Source organism: Bidens hawaiensis, unplaced genomic scaffold, assembly GCF_021521415.1.
Source record: "Bidens hawaiensis isolate Kalapana, Puna unplaced genomic scaffold, B.hawaiensis_p1.1 tig00012833_1, whole genome shotgun sequence".
NCBI classification, from domain to species: domain Eukaryota; kingdom Viridiplantae; phylum Streptophyta; class Magnoliopsida; order Asterales; family Asteraceae; genus Bidens; species Bidens hawaiensis.
In genome coordinates this window covers 464,808-473,359 of record NW_027492069.1, presented here as the reverse complement: position 1 = coordinate 473,359, position 8,552 = coordinate 464,808, and the positions used below count along the sequence as shown (strand labels likewise).

At 31.8% G+C, this 8,552-nt stretch overlaps 1 long non-coding RNA gene across 1 annotated transcript; it reads right to left on the bottom strand.

The window, feature by feature from the left end:
* Positions 1 to 7,322: 7,322 nt before the first annotated feature.
* Positions 7,323 to 8,146, bottom strand: LOC143542331 (uncharacterized). The gene is made up of 4 exons (XR_013136883.1): positions 8,056 to 8,146; positions 7,895 to 7,969; positions 7,675 to 7,790; positions 7,323 to 7,541 (listed from the first exon to the last, which is right to left on the bottom strand). It is a non-coding gene; the product is annotated as an uncharacterized LOC143542331 (long non-coding RNA).
* Positions 8,147 to 8,552: the final 406 nt, after the last annotated feature.

Below are 8,552 nucleotides of genomic sequence, written 5' to 3'. Positions count from 1 at the left end.
GACCTGTCTTCTATATATAGTGGGTTCGTCCACTGTTTAATTTAAGTTTTGAGTTAAGATTATCGAATTGCTGTTCATATTTCCTCTCAAGCTTCATCTTAATTATTCAATCTATAATACACATATATACAATTAATACTAATATATATATAACACATAATCGTTCAAGAGCAAAATGAACTAGATCTGTTTATAGTTATTAGATCTTAGACCTGATATAGATCCAAGTGTTCAACATTTATCTTCGGATCCATATATATATATATATATAAGTTTGTGAATGTAATGTACTTTGTCTGATTGACTAGAACTCACTCAACATAGCTGACTTTAAATATGCACGCAGGCGAATAGAAAGAAACTAGATTGATGGAGACACATGGCATTGGACTGAAGAAGCTGGCGTCCGAAGAAGATGTGTTATGATGTTTTAATATGGTATTTTATGCTATGCTTAAAGACATGATTTGAATGTTTTGAAATCAAAAGTTGATGTTTTTAGATTCCGCGATTAGTGTTAATTTACTATGACATTATAAACTGTGTTTATGAGTAAATACAACGGCAATGTAGGGCTTCCAAGCTCAGGGCCTTAAAATTTGCTATCAGAACATAAAGTTTGAGAGAAATAAGAATCCTATATGCTTAGATTTGAATAGAAAATGAGACTAATTGTATGGAAAGAAAGAAGATGTCAGTTCATGAAAGCCATGTGTCGCTCAAGCAAGTTCGGTAGGGTAAGGTACATTACATGATTTATTTCATGTACAGAGTTATAAATATATGAATATGCATGTTAAAGGAACATAGAATAATGTATGAATGTTATCTTAATTTCTAGAGAAGAATGTGTGTATGTAAGCTTAATTGATAGGGAAAAGAATGCAGGGTATATGTATGTTTGCATGATTGCGTTAGTAGTAGAAACTAGCACAAGTGAAATCATAAAGGGAAGTATGTTGGACTTGAGGAGTAATGTACAAAGTTAATTACACTAGGCCAATGTCATAAACTACTTACCTTAAAAATCGTGTGCTAAATAATTCAAGTAGTGATAACGTTTGTGATTCCTTAGAGAAAATATAGGATAATTGTTGCAATGGGGCCAGCACGAGGAGGTCGTACCAGAAGTTGTGGTAGGACACGTGCCAAATAGACAACTTTTGAAGAAAAGTGTGAAAAAACGATATAAAAAAGGAGTGGGACTCCAACTGAATAAAGTAATGAAGAAGGATACACTTAGAGTTGCTAAATTGTTTCGCATTACATGCAAACAATGTTCCTTGTAGCATCAAAGGCAGCCCAAACTAGGAAATCCAAGTGGAAAAGCGGAGATAAGTACGTTGGAATGAGTCAACATATGTAGTATTCCTGCAATAGTTTACTCCATAACGGAACTTTCTAGGACCATGAGAGACGAAGAAAATGTAAAGAAAGTAACGATGATCGAGAGGTACGGGTGACTGTCAAGGTAGCCTAATTGAGAAGGCATGAAAGGATTAATCTACATGGTGTAGCGAATATGAGGACACTAGTACTAATGTAGTTGTGTACCTGAGACTTTTATGGTAGAGACCACTAGCGATACTTTAGTTAAAATCATGTGAATGGTTAAGAATTACAAGATAGAACTAAAGGGGGCGAGAGTTCTCTGCTAATCTTTATGTTATGACCTTAGGAGGGTTCTATGTGGTTTTGAGAATGGATTGGCTGTCTGAGTTTGAAGCTCAGATAGCGTCTAAGAGTAAGTTTATAAGATTAAGATCCTTGGAAGGTGGTAAAGTGATGGATTATGGTTATAAATAAAGTGTAGGCTTAACGTCATTTCGATGATAAAGCCGAAGGTTTGTTAGGGCAAGGGTGCAGTTCCTACTCAGCGTATGTTATCAAAGCTACGAACAAGACGAAGGAAGAGAAATATGTTCCCGTAGTGTATGACTACCTAGAAGTGTTCCCAGAGGACCTTCCGGGGTTATCACAGAAACGGGAAGTCGAGTTCCAGATATAGTTGATACCAAGAGCACATCCATCGTGAAAGCACCTTACTTACTGAAACTGTCCGAGATGTAAGAGCTAAAGTACCAACTACAAGAACTCCTCGACAATGGTTTTATAATACCGAATACTTCCCCGCGGGGTGTGCCGGTATTGTTCATAAAGAAGAAAGACTAAAGTATGAGATTGTTTATAGATTACCGTGAGATGGATAACCTTACGGATTGATGACCTGTTTAATTAGTTACAAGGTGTTAGTTGGTACTCCCAAATAGATCTCAGATCTGATGATCATCAGTTGAATGTGAAAGAGGCATACATCTCAAAGACAACATTTCAGACGCGATATCGATACTACGAGTTTCTCGTGATGTTGTTTGGAATGACGAATGCTCCAGCAGCATTTCTGGTTATGATGAATAGGGTATGTCATCCGTTGTTGGACAAATATTTCCTTACCTTTATTGATGATAATCTTGGCGTATTCAAGGAATAAGTCCGACCATGCTGAATACTTAAGAGAAGTGTTGGTGTCACACCAGACCAAAGGCGGCGGAACATGATGGGGCGTAACATATTGGTTGGATAGTAGCTCAAAAGTCACTAATTAAAGTGACAATAATTATTTAATTTCACTGAAATTAACATTGTACACAAGTTCAAAAAACAAAACAAATACATCATACTTTTGTATTTTGAATCAATATCCTAAGGTAAAACTAATATATTCGATCTTGAAAAATATTAATTACTCGTACATGTAGCATGTATAAAGATAAAATTTGTCAACACGAATTTTGGTGAGAATACATAATTTTTAGATTTATATATATATATAGGTAAATCACAACTCATATGTAAATGGTGAGCATTACAAATCGTATACATATATATACAACTAAATAGATTTGGACCCGTTCCTATTGATACCAAATCAATGAACTTGGGTAAATTTATGATCATACTAAATGAGAATAGATGAGGATGATGTCACACCCAACCTACGGCAGAACATGTCGGGGCATGACAAAAATGTATCATAGCTCAAAAGACACTAGAATAATTACATGAGTCAATATCTAAATTATTTCATTGTATATATCAATCAAGTCAAAAAAAACATAAACATTGTCTTATAAAGAAAAAAATAACATTACAATAAAGACATAAAATAAAAATTGTTCTTTATTCATCAGGCAACCTAAGGTATCAACTAAGCTTCAATCACTTGCTTTATCTCATAAAGCTACATGCATCATGCGCGAATATATATAGGTTTGTTAACATAAATATGAGCAATTAATCACAATTTTCGTATATAATAATATTGAAAATAACAATTCCTTGTGGTAAACATGAATCACTACAACTAGCATAACAATAATAATAAAAAGGCCATTTCCCTCGTCCCAAACGGGTTGAGTTACTCCGGAGGTGTATGATCATACTAATGAGTATGAGTATGAGGATGAGGATGAGGATGACGATAAGATACCACAAAACACATAGTCATATTCACACGTATCAACTAATTGAGAAAATGCATATCTACGCAAATAGTGGAATACGCAAATAGTGGAATTGTAGTGAAAAGTGTAATATAAATAACTTGTGAACTTATAACGCCCCCAAAGTATAAAACGGTAAAAAAAGGGATGAGAATTACTCACCTTATAGAGTAGGATATGTGAAGATAAGACGACGATAGAAATTAAGTTAAATGTGGTCGAGCTTCTCATGATATGTCGACAAGAGTTCCTAGTTGTCTACTATAATATTAATTAATTATAACGAGAATATTAACAAGACTTGTAATGAATTCGGGATATGAATAGGTTTAAGTAAAATTACAATTAAAATATTGTTAGTTTAATTATCACAATTATTGTGGTAATTATTATTATTATTATTATTGTTGTTGTTGTTATTATTATTGGTCGTGGTGGCGGCGGCGGCAGCGGCTGCGGCGGCAGTGGCAGTGGCGGAAGCGACAGCGGCGGCAGTAGTAGTAGTAGCAGTGGTACTATTATGATTAATTATTAATTTGCATTTATGTTTGATAAATAAAATAAATAACATTATATACTAACAGGAAAAGTTGAAAGAAAGTTTATTTTAAACATCTAAGAAAATTTAGTTCGTTAAGAGAGTGGTAAAAAGAATTATTATTTTAATCTTATTATATATATATATATACACACTAGAAGATGCCCGTGCGATGCGGCGGGGTGAAAATTTACAACGCGAAACTCGTTTTCTGTTAGTTCATCTGTTTTTTCGTGATATACACTATAGTACCTCTGCTAGTTTTCTAATTCGTGTCATCGTTGTTTTTTATCTATGTCATAAGCGTTACAAATGTCAATAAAAAATAATAAACATATAACGTTTTGGTTCGAGTTTGATTTCAAAATTTGAAATTATTGGACCTTTGTACAAGTGGTAAACATTTAATCCATGTTTTAAATACCGGTATTTTACTCATACCGAATTTAGTTAAAAAAAATGATACAAGTGGTTGACGAATAGATAAGCAAGAAATAACAAATAAACTCAAATAGAGCTTTGCAAAATAACATTAATAACTATAAAAAAAGAACTTAAACTTTAAAATACACAACATGCAAACAAAGAGATTTGTAATAAAAAAATCACATAAAAAGAAAGATACCATAAGAAATCCTTGGACATTGGTATAGCTATATATCAATTTATCAACCAACATAATAGATAAAAGAACATATAAAGATTGCTCTTATGCAACAACAGTTAATGATGAAACACCGATGACACTATCATAAGAAAGTCATGGACTGATAAATAGCTACTTATCTATTCCTTATTCATATCTTTATTTTACAATTTAGTAAAAAAAACAATGATTAAACTGGTATGAGCAAACCTTTTTAAAGTGAGGTTTGGAACCTTTATATGGCTGGTTTCCAAATACAAGATTGCTCTTATGCAACAACATTTAATGATGAAACACGGATGACATTATCATAAGAAAGCCATGGACTGATAGTGACTGTATTTTGGTCCTCCTATTAAAACAAATTGATTAAATCATAATTATTTAATCTTTATTAGCTCACATTATATTAAAGATAATAATATAATAATTTTGTTATACCTCAGTACTATAGTTTTCAACAAATCCTTTGCAAATTTCAAATGGTTTTCTAATTCAAGTCCAATAAACATCATTGAAAACATTTTAGTCTGCATAAACAATCATAATCACACAATAATACCAATTCCACTAATCTACATCATTAATTTCTTGGAAGATTTAGTGTTTCAATTTAGTCAATTCTAATGAATATTATATTACTGAAACAACAAAATTGATCATTTTTAAGCTTTTCAAACTGGTGTTGCAAAACAGTCTAATAAATAAAAATTAGTTTATATTAAATTTAAAGTGAAATAAAAGCTTTAATGATTAAATTTCAAAATCGGTAAGATAAGTTTTAGAATCCGTAATACGAGTAACTAAAACCGGTTCAATTGATAAAGTTATTTTTAATCAGAAACATATAAAACCAGTTCAAAGTGTTTAAAACTTCTATGTTCTGCAACCCACCAATTATGCATACTATAGCAATCTAATCAGAAAGTTAAGCTTCGTGAGCGTATAAGTCATAAGTTACAACTTTGTAACTTATGACTTATATAAGTTACAACTTTATATAAGTCATAAGAAGGTAAAATAAGGAATCCTACACCCCCCTTAATATGAAACTTTCTACAAACTAAACAAAATTCCGTTATTCATCAAACTAACCTTTGTTGAATTGCACGGTGGACTCCAAAGCATGGTTTGCTCAAGGGCTAACCTGGAATCCTAAACCGTTGCAGATTTGAAGAGTATAGGTTATTTTCTGTTGATAAAATTGGTGAAGATAAAACAATAAATACGAAAATAAAACATAATTTATTACAAATTCAGCTAGATATCTCATGCTACAAATTGTTTCCAATCATCAATGAGTTCATGCTAAGTTGAATAATACGCATAAAAAAATATAAATAACTAATCAAGATTCAAGAGTTACGCAAGTTATGCATTTAAGCATAGGAAGAAATAAAACAAAATACACAATGTTTCTTTTCCTCATTCCTTTCTATGAACAAATAAAATTCTAATAATGATTTCACACTTAATAGAAAATAGTTAAAAAAAAGGTACAAATTTTGAGTAAGTGATTTAATTAAAATATGCCTTTAGGATTAAAGATATTGAATTGATTTGAGTTTGACCACAGATCCCAATGAATAATTCAATCAAAGAAAATGCATTTTTGAAATTTCTTAGACTTTTATTAATAGTAATAAAGTGAATAAGAATACCTTAAAGTCCCGATTACTGGCAGATTTTGCTTCTCCAAGCTACTCCTCAATCTTTTTTCCTGTTTCACCAAGCTGCATTAAACAAAGCATAAAAACTAATTTCAGACTTTGAAATGCTTCTCTTGCTCTACTAACACCATCAAGAGTTCCTAAATGCATAACTACAAAAAATTATAGAATGTCATCAATATTTTCAAACCATTCTTTGCAAGAGCTAATATTATATACAGAAGCTAGCTTATCTCAGTGCTTCACATTAGTCATTGAACTCCCTAAATATTCCAATAATGAACAGAACATTTAAGAAATTTACTATTATTTTAACATTATAAATGTTAATAATGAAAAACTTTTACTGTCTAAAGGTGTGTTTTGGAATTTATTTTCTTCATCCAAAACACTAAAAAGTGTTTATCTACTTTCAAAATTACTACAAATCAAAATAAACATTAACCAACATTTGAAATATGAGGCAAGTAATATACAGATGCTGGATAATAGCCCTCCACTAACAATATACATAACAAAGTTGACTATTATTTTTCATAATCCAATCTTACAATTATTTTTCATAGCTCCTAAGCTAAGACATTATATAAATATTTGAACCCCCCATATCAGTTCGGTTAGTGGTTATAAGTACACCAACCAACGCATGTAATACATCACACACCCTGAATCATGAACGCTTCTATCCTATAGACCTAAACCAGTTGTCGTCTGCAGAAAAATATAGCGGACATACGAGCTGCAACCATTTACTACAATAATTATAAAGGACAACAAAAGGCAAAACTTACATGTGCCAGCTGAAATGTGAAGATATAACGGTTTTTCACTATCCAATGGTGCATTTGGTGGCCGATATTTACCCCTGCAGGAGCCATTCGATATCAACATAACGCAATAAATAAATAAATAAATAAATAAATAAAATCTCAAATTCAAATCAAAGTGAGCTACTTGCCTAGTTATCACTATGGCACCAGTGCTTATCTGAATCTGTACAAGTTACAACACACAGTCAGTGTACATCTCAGTTATTTAAACTCATTAATAGCTCAAATAAACAAAAAAATGTATATTAACCTAACCTCGTCTTTTGTTTGCCTTTTCCTGATCCTGTACCGAACAGACGACTCTGCATCATTTATAACAATTTATCTCGCATTTAAGTCCTCCTGAATCTTCGGCTACAAGAACAACATTCAAATTCAATTATTGCATTCTTACCATTACAAAACAAAACAATAACCCTAAAAGCAATCATATAACTAACTTAAAAAAAAATGAAACACATTGAGATAAAACTTGAAAATTCATTACCATTGAGCTCCTGCTTTGAATTCAGCATCAATATTCCAATTTTTATCCTCCCCTACTTTGGTAAGCGGCCATGAAGTTAAGATTAATGATAACAAGTTAATAGAATCACTCCAAGTCTATAAAAACAATACAATTAGCCACGCACTGATACAAAACAACAAATTAAATGAACTGTTATGAAATAGAAAAAAAACAAAGCAAATGCATCTTTAAATCCAACCTTACAATACCCTCCTCTTCTTTTACCGAGTTGTAGAGCGATGGTGGATCTGGAATTCAATTGTAGAAATCGTACCTGAAAAAGAAATTTCAGAAATCAAGCAGCAAACAAATAAGATGAAATCAAACTTGGAATCTTTTGCACCTGAAATCCAACCAAACCTGGAATCTAAACCTCATCAAATCGATCCATTAAACAAAGGGGTCTGACGGTCTGTTTTTTCATCCATGTGTATGTGAGAGAGAGAGAGAGGACAAGCTTTCATGATGTTTGACTTTGAAAACCCTAGGGTGATTCTTTAACTGGTTGCTAGAGTTATTTAGGTTTGAATTTAAACACCCCCGCTCCTGAGGTTTGATGCACGAGATATTTAGGTTTTTGAGAGTATGCATTACATAGTTGTACAAGAGGCTTTAGAAGTTGTAAAACTCTTATTTTTAAGAGTTTTGAGTGAAATTATATTTTCCTTCCTATATTCATTTTAATATAGTATAGATATATATATACACACACACATTAATTACGAAACATAAGTTCAAAAAGATAGGAAACAAAACGCCGCGGGTTCGATTTTTGCAAAAATAATATTTATTTAAGGTTATATGATGTATTATTATTAAAATATGGATTAAAAGTTAGAAAAAAAAGTAAACATAAA